Source organism: Talpa occidentalis, unplaced genomic scaffold (genome assembly GCF_014898055.3).
Source record: "Talpa occidentalis isolate TD23 unplaced genomic scaffold, MPIMG_talOcc4v2.1 talOcc4.5, whole genome shotgun sequence".
NCBI lineage: Eukaryota > Metazoa > Chordata > Mammalia > Eulipotyphla > Talpidae > Talpa > Talpa occidentalis.
The window spans coordinates 86221476-86240359 of NW_023604861.1; the positions used below are offsets into that span (position 1 = coordinate 86221476).

General features: G+C 45.6%; 1 protein-coding gene across 9 annotated transcripts in view; it reads right to left on the bottom strand.

Moving 5' to 3' along the window:
• EVA1A (eva-1 homolog A, regulator of programmed cell death) overlaps window positions 1-18884 on the bottom strand; it is a 49790-nt gene that overhangs the window by 20606 nt on the left and 10300 nt on the right. For 5 of the 9 annotated variants that reach the window (XM_054701757.1, XM_037527703.2, XM_054701756.1 and 2 more), the window contains 2 exons: window positions 17133-17304; window positions 2536-2657 (listed from right to left, as the gene is read on the bottom strand). The gene's annotated coding sequence lies outside the window, so the exon portion shown is untranslated. The remainder of the gene's footprint in view (window positions 1-2535; window positions 2658-17132; window positions 17305-18884) is intronic. The other 4 variants (XM_037527705.2, XM_037527707.2, XM_037527706.2 and 1 more) reach the window with 1 other exon arrangement.

Genomic DNA, 18884 nt, shown 5'->3' on the forward strand with positions numbered 1-18884 from the left:
AGTGAAGACACCAAGATGCTCAGGACTCAGCAGAGGAGAGTCAGTCAGTGCAGGTACAGGGAGACGAAGGCTGCTAAAGTTAGGGGAGAAAAGAACTGACTCAAATGCTGTTCTCCAATCCTTTACCCTCTGGCATCCCTTGGAGGGGTGGACCAGCTTCAGGTAGCTCTGGACACTTTCCATCATGGTGGTTTACATTTCTGCATCTTCTACTGTGATGGTTAGTTTTATGAGTTAGCTTGACTGGCCACAGGCTACCCAGATTAAATATTATTTCTGTGTATATCTGTGAAGGTGTTTCCAGATGAAATTAGCATTTGAATTAGTGGACTCGCTAAAGCAGACACCCGTCTCCCCTAACCCCCCCAGTAAGCAGGGCATCATCCAATCCATTGAAGGCCTGAAAAGAACAGAGTTGGAGGAAAGAGGAATTTGCCTGTTTCCTGCCTCACTATTTGAGCTTAGACATCTCATCTTCTCTCTTCTCCAGCTCTCCACTTGGGATTTAGACCGTCAGCCCCCCAGCTCGCAGGCCTTCATACTTAGGCTGAATATATCACAGCTTTCCTGGGTCTCCAGTTTACAGATGGCAAATCCTGGGACTTCTCAATCGTGTGAGTCAATTCCTCATAACAACTCTGTGTGTATGTATGTGTGTATATAAGGGTGAGGGGCATGGTGCGCTCATCTACAGACAAGTGCAATTCTGTGCTGTTCCTCAAGGAAGTGCCTTATCACTGGCTAGTTCCTCAAATAGTGATTATCAACCTTGGGCAGTGTGCCCCCCATTTGGCAATATCGAGATGTTTTTAGTTGTCACAAATGCGGTGAGAGTTGATATTGGGCATCAAGTGGGTGGAGAGCAAGTAGACTGCTAAACATCCCACAACCAGAGGTCTATCTGGTCCAAAATGTCAGTGTACTGAGATTGAAAAACGCTGTTCTAGAACAAACGTCATTAATGTGTTGATCACTTACACTATTCTCAGTGTTTATGAACCTCAGGGGGATCACTAATATAGTCTGAGAGGTGTCAGAGTGGGGGTGGCCTGACACCAGGACCCCACAGGTCCATATCCTGGATGGGCAGCTCAGTGTTCCCAGTGACCAAAGGCAATGGATCTGCGAGAACAGGTCATGTGAATCCAGCCCTCAAGAGAATACAATGTCAACCAATACCAGTGTATTAATTCATAACCAGAGAGCCAGTTGGCACAAAATCTAGATCACTTCCTCTTCTACACAAGTAAACCATGGGGATTCTCTGGATGAAGACAAAATTGTGACTAATAAGTGGTATATTTTCAAAGCCAGGCCTTTCTCCCAGTGATAACACACTGGATTAACCCCACACCATTCTAGGTTAAAATCATGTCTACAGAACACTCTTGACCTGTCACCCTACACACTCTCTCTGCATAGCACCTACCAATTCTTACAAATATTACTCTCTGACATCTTTTATCCTTGACCCAAAGCTCCTCCACCTGACAAACTGCAGCACAACTGAAAAGACATAGCTACTATCACTTACATCCCCAAATTTTGCTTTCCTGAACCCACACTTGTCCCCTGGTGTAGATAATGACCTAAGAATGCCACTTCAATAAGGTAATCCTCAGGGAAAAGGGAGGTGCCAGGTTCCCCGACCCACCCAAGGAAGGGTGGAGCTGGGCAGGGAGGAGAAGCTAGAGAGAACTGGGAGAAGGAAGGAAGAATCAAGGAGGAAGACCTGGAGGAGGCACATGAAACAGAGAGACAGGTGAAAAAGCTGAACTTGCTTCTTGGCCTTTGACTTGCACCAGAGACTTGGGGGACCCAGAATGAGACGCTTGGAAGAGACAGAGACTTGGATGAGTGACCCATCAGGTGGCTGACAATGGCAGCTTTTACCTTGACTTACATTTTGATTTTGTTCCTTTTGTCCCAAACTTGCCTGGCCCCTTCTGCCCCTTTCCAATGGGTCCCCACCAGAAGTTTCCTTAGACTTTTTGTTAAGATTTGGGCCTCAGCTGCCCAGCTTTGGACCAACCCTGTTTAGCTGGGCATTTACCCACGAGAGGAAGGGTATGACGTGGAAACTATATTCTTTCTCTCTTTCTCTTGATTGTATTAAAGTTCTTTTCCATTGAAGGTCTTAGCACTAGAGTATGTTTTGCCTTGATGTGGTGGATGACAGAACCCATTTACAGAAGGCAGGTTTGGGGATCCTGGGGTGCCCTACACCCTACCCTGGAACACCACCCCTTAGACTAAATGGTTAATCACATCCATTGTTTGCTCCTTCAATGGTTCCATTTTAGAAGTATCTTTGTTCCTAGTGCAGTTAATTCATATGTTCTGGAACCTTGAGTCCACCCATTGACAGTGAGCGGAGTCACCAATACATAAAATGAAAGGTGTCTGGTAGAGTACATTTCATCTTATATTTCAGCAGTAGCTGTGACATCCCTGGTATGCAGAACCCCATGCAGGAGACTACTGTCTCATTACATAATATGCAGAGGGTGTAAGAAATATTATCCTTTTAGCTACCTGAGGAGAGGTGAGCTGTCAAGAGCAGAGGAGAATCGGGTGAGGACGGTTCATCCCTGATGGTGCTGGTGTCAGGCAGTGGAAGTTCTGACACTGGTTCGGCCCAATTGTCTTCTCGGACTCTGAAACAACAGAGAAGTGACACATAAACCAAAATTTAAAAATAAACCAAAACTAAAGCGCCATCAGGTGCCCGTGAGGTTGCACCCTGGTGTCTTCATAGACTGCTTAGCAGAGAAGCCCCAGTGGTGTTTGTCTGGACCCCTAAAGCTATGGAATAGCATCCCCTGAGAGAATAAGGTCCATCGCCAGTATTTAATGTGGAATTTGAACCAGACGGCTGAAGAACCCAACCTCCCCAGTCACAGCAGAAAGGGAAGCGCGGGGTAAAAGATCAAAGACGCGTGCTTCCTCTTCCCTTTTGTCAGCCAAGACCCAGAAAACAGCTCCAGTGGGATGTGTCTCCACTGCCCTGGTGAAGTTTGCAGCCCCACCTCTTTGGAACAGGAAAGGAGGGACTTTGCTTCTCAGAGAGCAGTGCCCAGATGGGTGATGAAATGAAGTCCCACACTGCTCCGTGTGGGCCTGAAAACCGGCAGCTGACGTGGATTCCCACAAACTGTACCTTCCTTCCGGAAATCTCAACTACACTCAGAGCCAGTGAGGGGACTCGCTGGGGGCCCCTGGGAGGCAGGGACCCACGTGAGTCCCTTCTGTTGCAAGCCTCATCTAGAAGTGTGTAGAAAGTGTGAAATCAGCCACAGAGCGCCAGCAGCAGAGTGTGCCTGCTCCACACATGCACACTTGCCCAAGTCACTGCTTCCTGCCGATGCCTGCAGCAGCCTATTTACCTACATCACGACAGGTAGTTATCCCAGTGCTCCTGCCTCGCAAAGGATTTGTAGCATCTTCCTATATCCATTTACTGGCAAAGGAAATAGAGGCATAAAAGAAAAGGAAATTTGAATCACATGACTGGTGTGGTAGCAGGTCTGTCTGCTCACCCTCCATGCTGCAGCACTGAAAACCACACACACGAACTGACCCCATCGTGGTCAGAGTCTGGGCTCCAAAGGCTTCAATGGAAAAACAGCTCCCACATCACAGGACAGGGAGAGGATACATGTGACTCTAGAGAAATGACTGAGCACAGAGAAGCCCTGGATTTCTCTGCAGGACTGATAAACACCTGCAGGTGACACATCCAGCGTGTTAGCTTGCCAGCTGCTTGGCTTCCTTTGCTCCAACAGCCGTCCCTGGCAGCCCTTCAGCAAACCGTTTCCAGGGACATATCCCGACCTGGAAAAGTGCCGCCTCTGCAGTCTGGGCTGTGAGCTCCTTAAGGGCAGGGAGCACTTCCCTCCTGTGTTCCCAGAGTCTCCCACAAAGCTGATGTTGAGGGACTGCTGGATGAATGACTCACCCCCAGAAATTGACTCTCCAACCAGAACTTTCCACTCTACTTCTCTCACTTTCATACTCCTGGAATCAAAGTAAATATGCTCTCCCACCCCTCTGAGCCCTTAGGCTGCTTATACTCTCTAGCCCACCCAGTTTGTAAGTCTTACCCACACTCACTGCTCTCTCTACAGCCTGGCTTCTGTAAGTACCTTACCTCGCCTCTCACCTGCACTTTCTGCTGCTCTCCCACCACACCCAGGCCTAGCCACAAGATCACTCCAGCTCTCATCTGCCCTTCTTCCTGTTAGCATCAGTGCATCCTCTGTGAGGCGCTTGTGTTGTTAGGATGTCCTACATGCCATCTCACCTCATTTCCAAGAGAAAATGCACCCAATCTCTACCTCTTTCATCCAGCTCCCTTTTCTAGCCTCCCTTCTCCTATACTTCCCATCATCCCAGAGACAATCGAGGTCAGCCTACAGGAACCTCTTCCATCTGATCCATAGCTCCCTCCTTCCTGTCTCCTGTGCTTTTCATGAAATCCCTTCCTCCTTCCTATCAGACATTATTCCATCAATGCTTCAACCACCTTTCACTTTCCCTTTTGTGACTAGTATTTAGAATATATAAAAAGCTCTCACAACTCAGTAGTAAAAAGGCATATCTTCCATTTGCAATATGGACAAAGTCATGAAAAGACATTTCTCCAGGTAAGGTATACAGATAGCAAATAAACTTAAGAAAAGATATTCAACATCATTATCACTAGGAAAATGCAAACTAAAACCCCAATGAGATGCCACTACCTATCAGAATGGGTAAAATAAAGAATAGTCATAAGGGCCTCCCTGGTGGCCTAGGGCTAAGTCTCAGAGCTATCACAGCTATGGCCTGAGTTAGATCCCCAGCCAGAGAGCTACCCACATGGCACAGCAGACCTCTCCTGTCTCACCTACTGCTCCCCTTAATGGTGTATTTCTATCCTCCAGCCTACCCCACTGTCTGCACAGGCTGTGGAAGCCAGGGCAGCCTTGAGTCTGAGAAAGGCAGCCCCCAGATCAGCACCTTCCACCCGTAGCAGAGCACATGTCAGAAGGCAAAGAAGCCCAGTTCTGACATATTCACAGGTTGTTGGTGAAGACTCAGAACACATAAGATGCCTGCGATGTAGTAGGTGCTCAGCAAATTGTAATTCTGACATCGATGCACCAATTTATACAATGGGCATTTAGAATGACATTTTTCATCACTTTCTATCTGAATATATAGAAACAATATTTGCTTCATGTCAAACAAACCGGCAAGAATGCTTATTTCTTTTCCAAATGAGCACATATCTGAGAATGTCCTAAAGTTTCATTGTACAAAGCAAATGTTGAGTTTCCACAGCTGCTGGCTTCAGCCTACCCAGAGGAATCATTTCAGTGAAATATTAATCTCTGAGAAAGCCACACTGGAGTAAGATTGCACAGTAATTCAAGCAGCATGTGCAACATTTATGTAGTGTTGGCCAAGAACGGTTTTAATTATGTGAAGTCTTCAGAATGAGAAGAAAGCGATTGAAGATGTTTGACTAAATAAGTCACAGAGGCGCTAGACACTCCTGGATCTCTCCCCAGCTTTGGTTTATTTCTGCAGTCCCCAAACCATAAACACAAAGGAAGCACCCATGGAAATGGATGTGCCACTGTCAGAACACAGTATACCCTGCAGCCAAAGCAGCCAAGATAGGTGAGACCAGCACTGGCAGTCCAAAGCCTCCAGTACTGAGTGAAAGCCAGGTGTCCAGTTGTGAGGGATAGAGGGAGGGAGAATCCAAAGGGATGGTGGAAACCTGAGAGGCAGGATGCAGGATGCTTTCATCAGAGGTCCCAGCTGAGTGCAGGGTGCAGTGTGAGCCCCTGCGGATACCTCATGCTTCCTGCAGTCACTGGTGAGGTACACTTTGGACTAGAAGCAGCACCTGGGAGCAGGGAGAGGGTCAGGGCCATCCCTGAGAATGACACAGGCACAGAAGACCAGGTCCTGCAGACAGAAGAGTTGAGACAACCCTATGGGCCTAAGAAATGGTCCATGACTAGAAGCCAGAGCATCCCACTGCTTGATGAAAGAGACAGAGAACCAGGAAATTACCTTTAAAGCCTAACTTTTAACCATTGGATTCTGTCCATGGATATCAGGACCCTGGCACAAACTGAGGGCAGGGTTTTCTGTCCCTATATGATTGAGAATGTCAGAGAGTTGACAAGAATTTGAAAAGAAGACAAGCAAAAATGTGAGGCAGAGCACATGGGTTGGTGGTGGGCAGCAAGGTTCTCGTCATCAGCCTGAGGTCAGCCATCAGGAACCAAGGCCCCAGCACCTATGCCCATGGGGTGAGAGGAGCCTCATGGTTCCTGCCTCAGATCAGATAAATCTGGGTACCATGCCAGGGCTGGAATGGGGGAGGGGCCCAGACCTTCCTGACCTGAAAAGTCCAGCCAGTGCTGACATTGGATGAGGGGGGATTAGAATCTCCAGCTGGATTTCCCAGAGATGCCTCCAGTCCAATGTGTACACATTCATTCCCACCCCACCAGCCCACCTTCTCTTTTCTCTATAGTATTCCTAACAGTCTGAGTCCTCCAGGGACTCATGCTCAAACTTGGGGGTCAACATGGACCCTTCCTCTCTACTACCCTGAAAAGGCTACCTCATATCTCTGCTAATTCTCCATTCCTACTGCCACTTGTCTAATTGAGGAGTTCTTCCTCTTTCTTCTCCTCCAAACTCAATACTCGACACCAGGCTGAACATGCAGAAGGAGCATCCTAAAAACACCACTCCCCAGTTCTAAAACCATCAGCGGACCCACATCACCTGCAGAGTAACATTCAAATGTGAGCCTGCTTCATGGTTCTTCGCAGCCTCCCTTTCCAGCGTAGCCCCATGTCCATGCAAGTGAAGTAACTCCCTTACATTCCCACCCAGTTCTAGCTCTGGATTTTGCTCTGCTGAATGCACTTCTGTGCACCATTGTGTTTCTGAGCCCTATCCATCCTTCAAGGGCCATGTCACATCACCTCCTGCAAGAATATTCTTTGTTCCTCCCCTGCATACATAACTGCTCCCACCTCTGGACTCACAGAAACCTGGGAAAATGCCATTCTTTGGCATATAGTAAAAGTATGTGTGTTTTTTAATATTTTTGGATTAGTCTATAAGTTCTTTAAGTATCGGGGCCTTATATCAGATTCTCCCTCATGAAGGAGGCACAGGGAGACCCAAAAACTTAGAGCTGGGCCATCTTGTAAGAAATATAAAGACGTTTAGGGGAGTAACTTTGAAAAGAAAGACTGGAGTCATACTGTGATGCTGAAGTGATAATTAAAGACACTTGGGAAGTATGAAAACACATGAGGTAACCCTGATCAACAAAGACAACTAAATATAAAGGAAAAGGCCCAAGACTGAATCCCAGAGAAAACGAGCCGGCCAGTGACAGCTAGAGAAAGACACTGTCACAGAGGCTGCAGGAAGTCATCAGAATAACAGCATTTGTAGCACGCTGGGCTTGAAAGAATTTCAGCCCTGTCGGCCAACCACACTGACTGATACACTGAATGGTACCGACCGACCCTGTGGGGCTTTCTCCCTAGAAATGCAAGTAGGACAAGACATGCTGACAGATTCGCTGGACCTTAGTTCAGGCCATTAAAAAAGGTGGCCCATTGCCATTTTATTCCCAGCCAGTATTTCTCAAGCAAAGGCTTTAGTCTGCCACTATCGGGGCCTTGGAAGTCCAATATATCAAAGGTATCCCCAAATGTGAAGAACTAGCAGAAGTAACAACCAACCAAGGAACATGCAAATAGCAACAAGAAGCATTTCTGGTCATCTGGGTCTTTTCTATTTTGACCTCCCAGTCCCATACTAACTTTGAAGTTTATTACAATAATTTAAACCAGAGCGTAAGCACAGGAATCCTGAGGAAATTGGAGGAGGGAATCAGTACTTCTGGCTATGGTGAGTCTGCAGGCCCAGGGCAGTCCCTCAGACAGCTGAAGGAAAGGAAAATTCTAGGTAGGGGTATGCCAGCCTCCCTTGGAGAAGAGAGCAACTTCCACCTGGGACCTTCCTGGAGGCTCCTCGCCAGGGGGAGCTGGTCCAACAGCCCCACAGGACCTGTTCTGTGCCAATTCAATTTAATTCCATGCAGCTAAGCCACTGAGCACCTGAGAGGTGAAAAACCCTCAGCTGGAAAGACATTTATCTAACAGCTACAGGCCATCTCTGCAGCTCCCCCAAAGCCACAACAGCCTTACACCTTAATCCAAGACAATAGAGTTCGATTCATTTGTTTCAAGGGTTCTACAAAAACTTGATTCAAATTACATTTAAAAAAAAACCTTTTCACTCAAAACAGATTCAAATGTGATTTGCCAAATGTGAACAATGGTTCTCTTGCCTAAACCGTGAATATATTTGAACACATGTAGATATGTCATTAATTAGCAACTCGATACTTCCAAAAATGTCTTTTAACAAGCAGATCCAAGCAAGTCTTCTCATGCTGTAAAATTGTATGAGCAAGTAATTCACCACCACCCTGGCTGATGTGCCCCATGCTTAATGAAATGCCAGGCAAGGCTCAGGGATCGCCATTGAGTGTGTGTTCATATAAAGATGTAACAGTAAACTGTACAATAATAAGTGGTCACATAACATGCTGCACCATGGTGAGTGTGATTGGTAGTTTCAGTGCTTATGTTAATCTTAGAGTGCCTGGCAGGCTTTTAAAACACTAAACAAGACCAACTCAGTATGGCAAGGCTATGTTCTTACTGTTCTTCCTTTAGCCAGAAAAGTGTCAGTGATGAAAATAACAACTGAAGTTTGAACTGAAAATGTTTTTTGTTTTTTCTTTTCTTTCTTTCTTTTTTTTTTTCTGTGTTACTTGTAGAGGGAAACAGGCATGGAAGTTTCTGAAAAAAAATTATAATAACATATTATCTCATAATGGCATGATATAATTTGGAGAAGTGCTTTTAGACAAAGATATAAATTGGTTGAAGAGTCTTCTTATCTACTTCTTTCAATTATATCCCTATAATCAAGGAATGTAAACAGTTGTTACACAGTGCTAGTCAACATTAAAACCCAAATTTTCCTATATTCTTTTCTCAAGTTTCTGGTTCATTTTAATCAGAATAACCAGAATTCTCAAGATGTCCTATTTAAAAGTGCTATCATTTTCCAATGTCTAGCAATTGCAATTTTCTCAAGGTTGTAGGGCCAAAACAAAATCCAGGATGGGTGCATAACAGCGAGGATGTCATGGGACTACACTGTCACCCCAAATGCTCAATTTCAAATTTTTATATTCATCATGACAGGTTTCATGTTTTCATTAATAACTGTATTTTATAGACTAGGACTATCAAAATGGTAATACATATAACAAAATGTTAATTTCTTCTGTTTCACACACTGATCATCCCTATGATTTCATTGGAGTAGTTTTAAAGCTAATATTTTTTTTTTAAATCAGTGTCATTTAATATACAGGAGATACCCAACCATCAAGCAGGAAAGGGTTAAAAAAAAAGATCATTTTGGTTAGAAAAAGGGAAACTAGATGAGAGTTGGTGTGTGTCAGGCATACTCCCAGGTAGTTGAGGCTTCTGAAGTCATCAACATGGCAGGTGTGTCCCCTGCTCCTAGAACTGGGAGATGGGAAGAGAGGGCAGGCCAGGGAGGAAGCTGAGCTTCCTTAGGAGAAACATCCTCCTACAGACAAGTAAGCAGGCCTTTCTTTGGGTGAAGCAAGACAGGCCAAGGAGATGATGGCCAGCGGGAGCCACAGGTGACCACTGACCCCTGATGCCACACGGCTGAGGTGTTGGCATAACAGAAAGAATGTCATGAGCAGTGAGGCCTCTGGACTTGTGGAAGGGGTGACCAGACATATGATTTTGGGGAGAAGAATAGGAGAACAGTGGCGGAGAGTCAGAATCATTCATTCACTTATTTACTAATTAAGCACCAATTAACACGGCATTCTATTACCACTGTAGTAGTGGCCCCTTGGTCATGGTTTCCATTACCCCCAGTCAACCATGGCCTGAAAATATGTATAACAAGAGATTTTGAGAGCAAGAAACTTTTATAACTTTTATTATAGTATATTGTTACAATTGTTCTAGTTCTATTAGTTATTGCTGGTAATCTCTTGCCATACCTAATTTATAGACTTCACCATAGGTCTGTGTATATAGAAAAAACAGTGTTTCTAGAGCTCAGTTCTGTCTGTGATTTCAGGCATCCCCCATCCTTGGCGGATAAGGGGGAACTAGTGTATATCCTAGTTAGGAAGTATAACTAGTGTATATCCTAGTAAGCCTCAGTTCATCTCTTTGGGAGTGTTGTTCCCAAAGGGAGCTAAGAGAAGGGGTGGGTGCCTGGGATAAAGATGCCTGGGAGTAGCTCTGGACTGAGTTCAGCACCTCCGTCTAAGGAAGTGATCCTGAATTCTTCTTAGAAAAGTGCTGTGTTGTGCATTGAATTCTGTCCCTCAAAAAAAAGATAAGGTGAAGTCCTAACCCCAGGTACCACAGAATGTGAACTTATTTGGAAATAAGGTCTGCAGATTTAATCAAGTTAAGATGAGGTCATCAGGATGGACCTACATTCAATATGACTGATCTTATAGAAAAGGAGAAATTTGGACACAGATACACATGGAGAAGATGATGTGAAGAGTCACAGGGAGAAGAGAGTAATGCCTAAAACTATCAGAAGCCAGGGGAGAAACCTGGAACAAAATCTTCCCTGGGGCCTTCAGAATGGGCATAGCCTACTGATACATTTTCTGGCCTCTGTCTCTTCTGTTGTTCCAGTTTATATTACCTTGTTACTAGGCAACTGTAGGACCCTAATACAGGTAGGAAGTCATAACTGATCGACTCAACAACTATGGCAGACAGCTCTCCAACACACATTCTTCCCTCTTCTTGTGTGTCATCCTCCCCAGCCTAAGGCATGGCTTATGCATTATCACATCAGTCATGGACATTTTGCCATTCCAGTTACCATGTGACCCAACCCTGGCTAGCAGGTTTCACTGAGGACTGCTGTACCCATAATATAACTTAGTTATTCTTAGATATTTCTCTATCTCTAAAGTCCTGTTTCAAATATTCAGTGCACTGGTGGTGTGGAATATAGAAAAACAAAACAAAGAGATACAACCAAACCAATAACTACCCCTTGAACTCTGACTATAAAATTAAGGCTACAAAAGAGAAGGGGGAAGGAGGTGCGTAAAGTAGCAGTGGGCACAATGGACTGTGGTGGAGGATTGTGGGTGTCTTGACAGGTGTGTGGTGTGGTCACATACACCTGAAGGGTGTAACCTTGTATCTCTAAATCACATCCCTACAATGTTATAAACCAATGTTACTTACCCCTTTAAAAAAAAAAAATTCCCTGCAGAGAGAGCCTCTAGCTGAACCAGGACAAACACCAAATTAATGATCAGCATGGTTAACAGATGACCTGATTGAGAATGGTAGCTGAATTGAATTCTTTGACACTTGTCAGGTTTGTCATTTTAGATGCTAACCTTGACCTCCAGATTTAAACCTTTTAAGATTTCCCTTATCTGATACCATTATGTCACTTTGACAAACATCTCTATATTAAGCAGTGAATAAAACAATGTTTAGTCTCAGGAACTTCAAGTCAGGGACTCACTAATTTGTCATCCATCTCCGTCTTTTCCACATGGAAACCACACAAATTATCAGCTCAGATAGTAAGTCCAGGTCTGAGTTTTGTTCCTCCTTTGTCAAATGCAGAAATACAATCCCACATCTGACAGTCTTTACAGCTGAAACACAGGTGTAGTCTTTGCTATGCCAGAGGTTAATTGATAAACTCAATATTCTGAAGTGTTCTTAAGAATTATGCCGAAAATGAGGTAATCTATGTAATACACCCAGTGTGGGTCTTGTCACCAGCAAATGACCTCCCAGAATGTGTCTATGGCTTTGAGTCACATGCCCAGGATGTCCATTGATTGTTTTTTCTCCTTTCATGGGAAGAATCAGTCCACTGACCATTAAAGAAACAGCCAACTATAGTCCCATCAACTTTGTCTCTACTGTCATTTTACATTGGAGCATGTCATGAACCAGCTCTCCCGGCTGTCCTTTTCTTGGTTCTCTCAAATTAAAGCAATGGCTCCTGACTGACCTCCCTACTTCTAGTCTCTCTCCACCCTCCAGTCCAACCTTCCCTGAGCCTCCAGAACTATCATTCTAGAGCAGAGGTTGGTGAGCTACAGCTCACGGGGCAATCCAGCCCACTTCCTGTTGTTGTACCTAAGTCTTACTGGAACAGAGCCACGTTCATTCATTAAGCATTAGCTACAGCTGCTTCCACCTGCAATGGCAGAGCTGAACAGAGATTTCAGGGCTCACAAAGTTTAAAATATTGATGATCTAGTCCCTTCCAGAAAAAGTTTGCTGAACCGTTGGTAATTTCCTCTAGAACAGCCACCTGGGTAGCTCACTATTCCCTCCAGTGACTTACTTCCACGATGAAGTCTAAGTGTGTTAGCTGGCACTTGTTTGTCTCTCTGGGATCATCGCTCACCCCAAACTGTAGCCAAACCTCCATCCTCATTGAATGGGAGTTCTCCAGGAATATCAAGTTCCCTTCACCCAGAATACCAGCACTCCCATTCCACATAAGAAAACATCTAACTAATCTTCAAGGTGCTTCTTAAATATCCCCTCCTTATGAAGCCTTCCAGGATTGTCCCCTCAGCCCTATCCAAGGGTCAGGCCCTTGTTTCTTGAAAATGATATCCCACCAATAAATGGCATGTCCTATACAGTAGTTCCTCACCGGACACCCCCCAGTCTAACCTGTCTTCTCTTTCTCCCTCCTAGAGCACCCTGCTCTTTTCCAACATCTCATTCACCATAGTTTATAACCTGGACTTGTATATTTTTTAAAATGACAATTCCCTAACAACTGTGAACTCTAAGAAGGCAAGAACTGAGACTTTGAATCACTGCTAAATTACCCTCACCTGGCCTGGAGCCAGCTGCACAGCAGTTGTTCAATGAACAAATGATTAGATGAAAAAAGATTTTACTAGTAAATCAAATACAAATGAAAGAATCTTAGGTATCAAAGCTGTTACTCTCTGAGCAAACCAGCTACTGCCTTTCAGATCTTTCTGACACCCCCTTTGTTCAAAAGCTAGCTAGCTGCAATTCAATGGGGATATTTGGAGCATGTGTACAGCCTAGTCACTCATTTCTGGAATCCACGTGGAATGTCTACATAGCCCTTGCCTATGAGACCATAATCAGTCCCCGTGGAACTGGAATAAAGCTCTGTGGAGGGTTATATCTTTGAATCCACATCTGTGCTCACCAGTACAGTATTCTGGCCAGAGCAATAAAGGACAGCCTCTGCTCCTTGACTGCTGGAGTGAGGGGGGCAAGACTCCTGCAGCTTCTTCCCTCCGTTCCCAAGGAGCGTGTCCATTCACCCCCACACCCAGCCAAAGGCCTCTGCACTATGCCCATGTCCAGAAGAAAGACCTGGGTAGGGCAGGGTGGGGTGGAGGCTGCATGGAGTGACCCCTCCTTGCTTCTGTTTCCTCTGATTTCAAGAAAACCTTCAAGTTTGAAATGTGACTTCTGAAAGACACACTGTTCACTTTTCCTCATACACAAAGCTCAAGTTCAAGCAAATAATTCAGCTGAATTGCTACTCTGTTTGCAGAAATATATATCTCAAGGCCATTTCCCATGTGGCTTTCCTGATTCTGGACACTGTCTCTTGGGTGACCACCACCCATAAAGGCCCTCTGTACAGGTGCACGTTTCACCGAGATGGGCCCAAGAAGAGCAAAGGTGCCATTTCAACTGAGGCAAATACATGAAGTTGGCAGCTGTGAGCATCAAAGGTGTCAGGACCTCTCAATTTCTTGCTTAAGTCAAGTTTTTAACCCCATGTGATATCAAAGACTTCAGTTCTGAATAACAAAAAAAAATCCTAAGTATTAAAAAGCTCTAGAAAAATATAGCTTTGGCTATGTCTTTGGCTCTAGAAAAATATAGCTTCTTAGGGTCTGTTGGATCTGTGTCCTTGGAGCCTGGTAAGAAAGTATTCATAAGGAAATGTCATTATTTTCCATTATAAAGAACTTAAGTGGCAGTGGTCAAATCATCTAGGGTCACTCTAAGGAGAAGGTTGTGGCCCCAGAAAACGTCAAACAAAAACCAAGGAACTCTGTCTCCTATAGCTTTACCTTCATTTCTGACCACCTTTCTCTCAGCTCAGGATCAGGTGTCTCACATCCAGTTTATTTATTTTTAAAGATTTGTTTATTTATGCATACAAGAACTGGGGTACAGGCCAGAGGTGTGGGGGGTGAGTGGATTCACCAGAGACAGAGTTGGGGACAGAACAGGCAGACTGACTGAAATACACTGCCGAGGGGAGCAGCGGGCAAGTCAGGAGAGGTCTGCCGCACCATGTGGGTAGCTCCGTGGCCGGGGATTGAACTTGTGCTGCAGGGACTGTGGACAGCATCGTAGGTTATGTCTCAACACCTTGCACCACCAGGGAGGCCCTCACATCGAGTTTAAAAAGTGTTCCCCCACCTCCATACATCATGTTCTCTCAAAGCGTATCGTAAACTCAAGTTCAGTGGAGGATGTCCTGTGCATGAATTTGACATGGTCTGGATTTAACATGTGACTCTGGGCATTGTATGGAGTTTTTCTCTACTCCACCTAATAAAAACTGAAGATTTGAAACACCTACCAGAGACTTCTTTGGTGATTTCCAAAGATCAACATGGAAGCTGCCCAGAACAAGAGGGAAAATATTTCAAATTTGTGTGGAAAAGGAAAGTAAAGACAGACATCCTCCTTCTAGTATGCAGTGTGTTTGTGGCCATTCTGTGGGAACTTCTCTTGCTCTGTTCCTGTCCCCTCCCTCCTGGAATCCCTCCTCTTCCACTTTCCAGTCCTCTAACCTCCCTGCCTAGCCCCTTCCCCTGCTGCCTGCATTAGGTCCCCTTCCTCCTCTCCCTCAGTGCTGCACCCCACTGCCCCTCACGCTCAGAGGCAGTCTGGCACAGGCCCCAGATCCTGCCTGCTACAATCCTCGGCCCCTCACAGCTGTATGATCTTGAGCAAGTTATTTACTGTCTCTGTGCCTCAGTTTATTCATTGTGAAATCAGTATAATAGTCCTCCCTGGCAACAGAACTAAGAGGACTCATACACAAGAGAGCATTTAGAACACACAGTACAAATTCAATGAGCACTCGCCTCTGTAACTCTTCTCCCCCGCCTCTTACCCAAGCAGCTGACCCATGCCATCACTTCATTACCTCTTGTTAGAAGTTTGCATGTGAATCTTCTTCGAGACCTCACTCATGAATGTCAAATCTACAACACTGTTTACCCATTAGACATGTCTCCTGATGTCCCTAGGATGCTTCAAATTCAGTTTGAGGGGCCTCCCTGGTGGTGCAAGGGGTTAAGACACAGCACTATGAAGCTACCTGCAGCCACTGCAGCATGAGTTCGATCCCTGGCGGCCAGGGAGCAACCCACATGGCGCAACAGACCTGTCCTGTCTCGCCCACTGCTCCCTCCAGCAGTGTGTTTCAGTAGATCTGCCTGTTCTGCTCCCCACTCTGTCTCTGGTGAATCCTCTTACCACCCCCCACCTCCTGCCCCCACACCTCTGGCCTGTACTCATAAATAAATAAATCTTTAATAAAAAAAAAATTCAGTTTGAAACTGAGCTCATTATCTTTTCTTGCAAATACTGCTCTGTCCTCCTTCCTCTCCCTCCCCCTCCCCCTCCTCTACGTTTCCTAATGAAGGTGCCACTATCCTTCCTGTTGGTTGCCCAGGCCAAAATCCCAAGTCATCCTAGATTCCGGCCCCTCCCTTACTCCCCCACCCAATCAGTCACTAAATTGTGTTGACTTTATTGCCAAAGTATTTCTTGAGTCCCTGCCCAATTCTCCACCCCTATTGCCAGTGTCTTAGAACCTCATTATTTCTCACCTGCATGATAAAAAATAACAATATTAATAATATTCATAACTAGTATCACATCAATTATGGATGAATCACTATAATATGAGGTACATAGATCTGACACTCCCCATACCAGCAAGGAATCAGGAGGAATTCGAGTCCCTGTTTTCAGATGAGAAGACAGATGTTCAGAGACTTTTAACAATAGTGCCAATTGCACAAGGACATTATAGGGCTGGAATGTAGACTGAGGTCTTTCTGCCTCCAAACCCCAGGTATTTTCCACTTTCCAAACCACAGTGGTGCTCTAACCAGTCTTCCTGCCACCTGTCTTATTCCTTTCCAATGCTTATTGCTAGAGACTCACTCGTGTGAAATCCTGCAGTAGCTCCCCAGTGCCTTCAGAATGAAATCCAAAATTCATCAGTAAGGCCCTTCCTGATATGGTTACTTTGCCTGTTTAGAGCTCTACCACCCTCCTCTCCAACCAAACCTCCTTCCCTGCCTTTCTTAGAGCACACCACAGCTGCCCAGGGTGACAATGTACTTCTCACCAGCCCCCTGCCTAGCATGCACTTTTCCCCTCAGCCTGATGTCTGCATCTCAGCCTCCTTAGTGGATGTTCCCTTGCACCCTCATAGCGTCCAAGCTAAATTTAGTGGCCAAGGCACTCTGTGGTTGCCTCTAGCACAGCACTGAATGGTGCCACAGTCAGGATACTCGGTTTCATGGTTGATGATACTGACTTGGGAATCAGTAAGACATTTGTCCTTCTTTCAGAGAAGTGACTTTAATGAAAGATGGACAGCAAATTGCTGCATTTTTGCTTTTTGAGCAGGAAGACTATGTTGTTCACTTCTGTGCTCCCAGAGCCCAGAACTGTGCCTGGCACACAAGGATGTCACTAGACCTTGACAGTCTGAGCTGAGTAGACACACCAAGCTCACCAAGCTATCTCTGCGAGCACAGAAGGCCACCCACAGGAACACATAATAATACTCATAACTAGCATCACATCAATTATGGATCAACCATAGATGATAATTATGATATTGATAATTCATAATTCTGTGTCTTTTCCAGATTCTGAATGTCCAAGTCATTGTCTCCTGTATTTCTACCACATACTCACAGTGTTCTGTGCTCTGAGATGCAGCACAGTCTAACGTTGGCAGGTTCCCAGGCCCCACAAAACCAACTGGAGGCGAGATCAAGAGGCCAGGTCTTCAGAGCGGGTAAGAGGCAGCTCTGACTCCCCTTCCAGTGCTCATTTCACCTGCCTACAGGTTCACTGTGGCATCTCACTGCAGCAAAGAAAGGAGCCACTGTCAGAGGTTGCTTAGCCAAGTGGCACGCAGGACAGGGCGCCTCAGGAAAATAATACACATGTACTAGTAAGAGGCCCCACCTGCCCCTTTCCCTGGGTGGTGTGGCCTGGCTTGTCCTGACAAGATGAATGCTTAAAAGGACAAGCCAGCCAGGTTTGTGCAGGTGCCCAAGAAAGACAGCTTTAGGCAACCCTTTTGATCGGGGTCCCTGTGCCGAAACAAGATCCCCTGAAGTCTGTTCCCTGCAGCTACTGACCATCTGAGTGACACAGGCAGGAGGGCACAGGGCAAAAGGGGAGGCTTGAATTACATTAGGTGTTTTGTAGAAAGCATTCTTTCTCTCGCAAGTTTATGGTTACTTCTCTGTTGAACTGCATTTCCGCCTCCCCTCACCTTGGAGGACAAAGTGCAAGCTGTCCATTGATCAAAGACAGGGTGAGAGGAGGAAGAAGGAGGTGCTGCACCCCGAACAGAGAGCTTCTAGGGAAAGGCCTGAGACATCAGGCAGAGGAAGAGGTGAAGGAGAAATGGGGAGGAAATAGCTATTCCCATCCTGCCCACAGCCACCCATACTATCCTTGAAAACTACATTTCGTAAAGGTATCTGATGCTACAACCATCCTGAGACTGTCTAGGATGGATCAGGGAGGGGACAAAGGTCTGAGTCCAGTGATCTGAATTTGATCTCAGGTCTGCCATTAGCTGTGGACGGGGCCCTTGTTCCTTCCTTCATGCTGACCTCAGAGGGTAGGTGTCAGGATCAGTGTGATAAAGGCAGGTAAAGCTCTAAACACGGAGCCAGCACCTGCCTCAGATGCTACTACTATACTTAGCAAGGAACTGCCAATGGGGCCACTTTCACTGGAGGGAGGTTGTTCCTCTGAAGAGGTCACCTTTCCCTCTGCGTCCACTCCCTGACTCCTGGCTGAGCTGGGTCTTCCTCTGCACCTGTATCTTCTCAGAATGGCACTGGTGCTGCACTGCTCCATGTTCTTGTTTATTTCCCCCCATCTGGCCCATGAGCATCTTGAGGGTTGGCATGTGAATTTCATGCCTAGACTCGTTTATCACTCACTAAGTGCCTCCTGTGTGTCAGGGTATGATTAAGTAGTAAACAGATAAGTGAAGGCTGAGGATGACTTATGGAAGCACCTATATCAATCAGCCAATCAACAAATATATGACCCATCTCTGGTGGTAAGCTCTAGGCAAAAGGCCCTGGGCTCCAGGCGAAGGACTGCAAATATGAAAGGGATTTCCAGGAAATGTGTCTGTCCTGACAGTTGATTTTCTGGGTCACTTGCTGGATTTTATGCAAAACAGACCTGATCTATTTCTCTTTCTCTCTCTCCCACCATCCTCTCTAGATCCAGAAAAACCTAGCAATTACAGGTATCCCCCATTTTCCCAAGTTCACATTACACCACCTCACGAGAATGAAAGACCCACATCAATACCTGTTTTCACTAACCAAAAGAAATGTGAATGTTTGTGCTTCTATAACAAAAGGCAGTAAGCCAAAATAGCGTTCAGCGTTTGTTTTGCTGAGCAGAGAG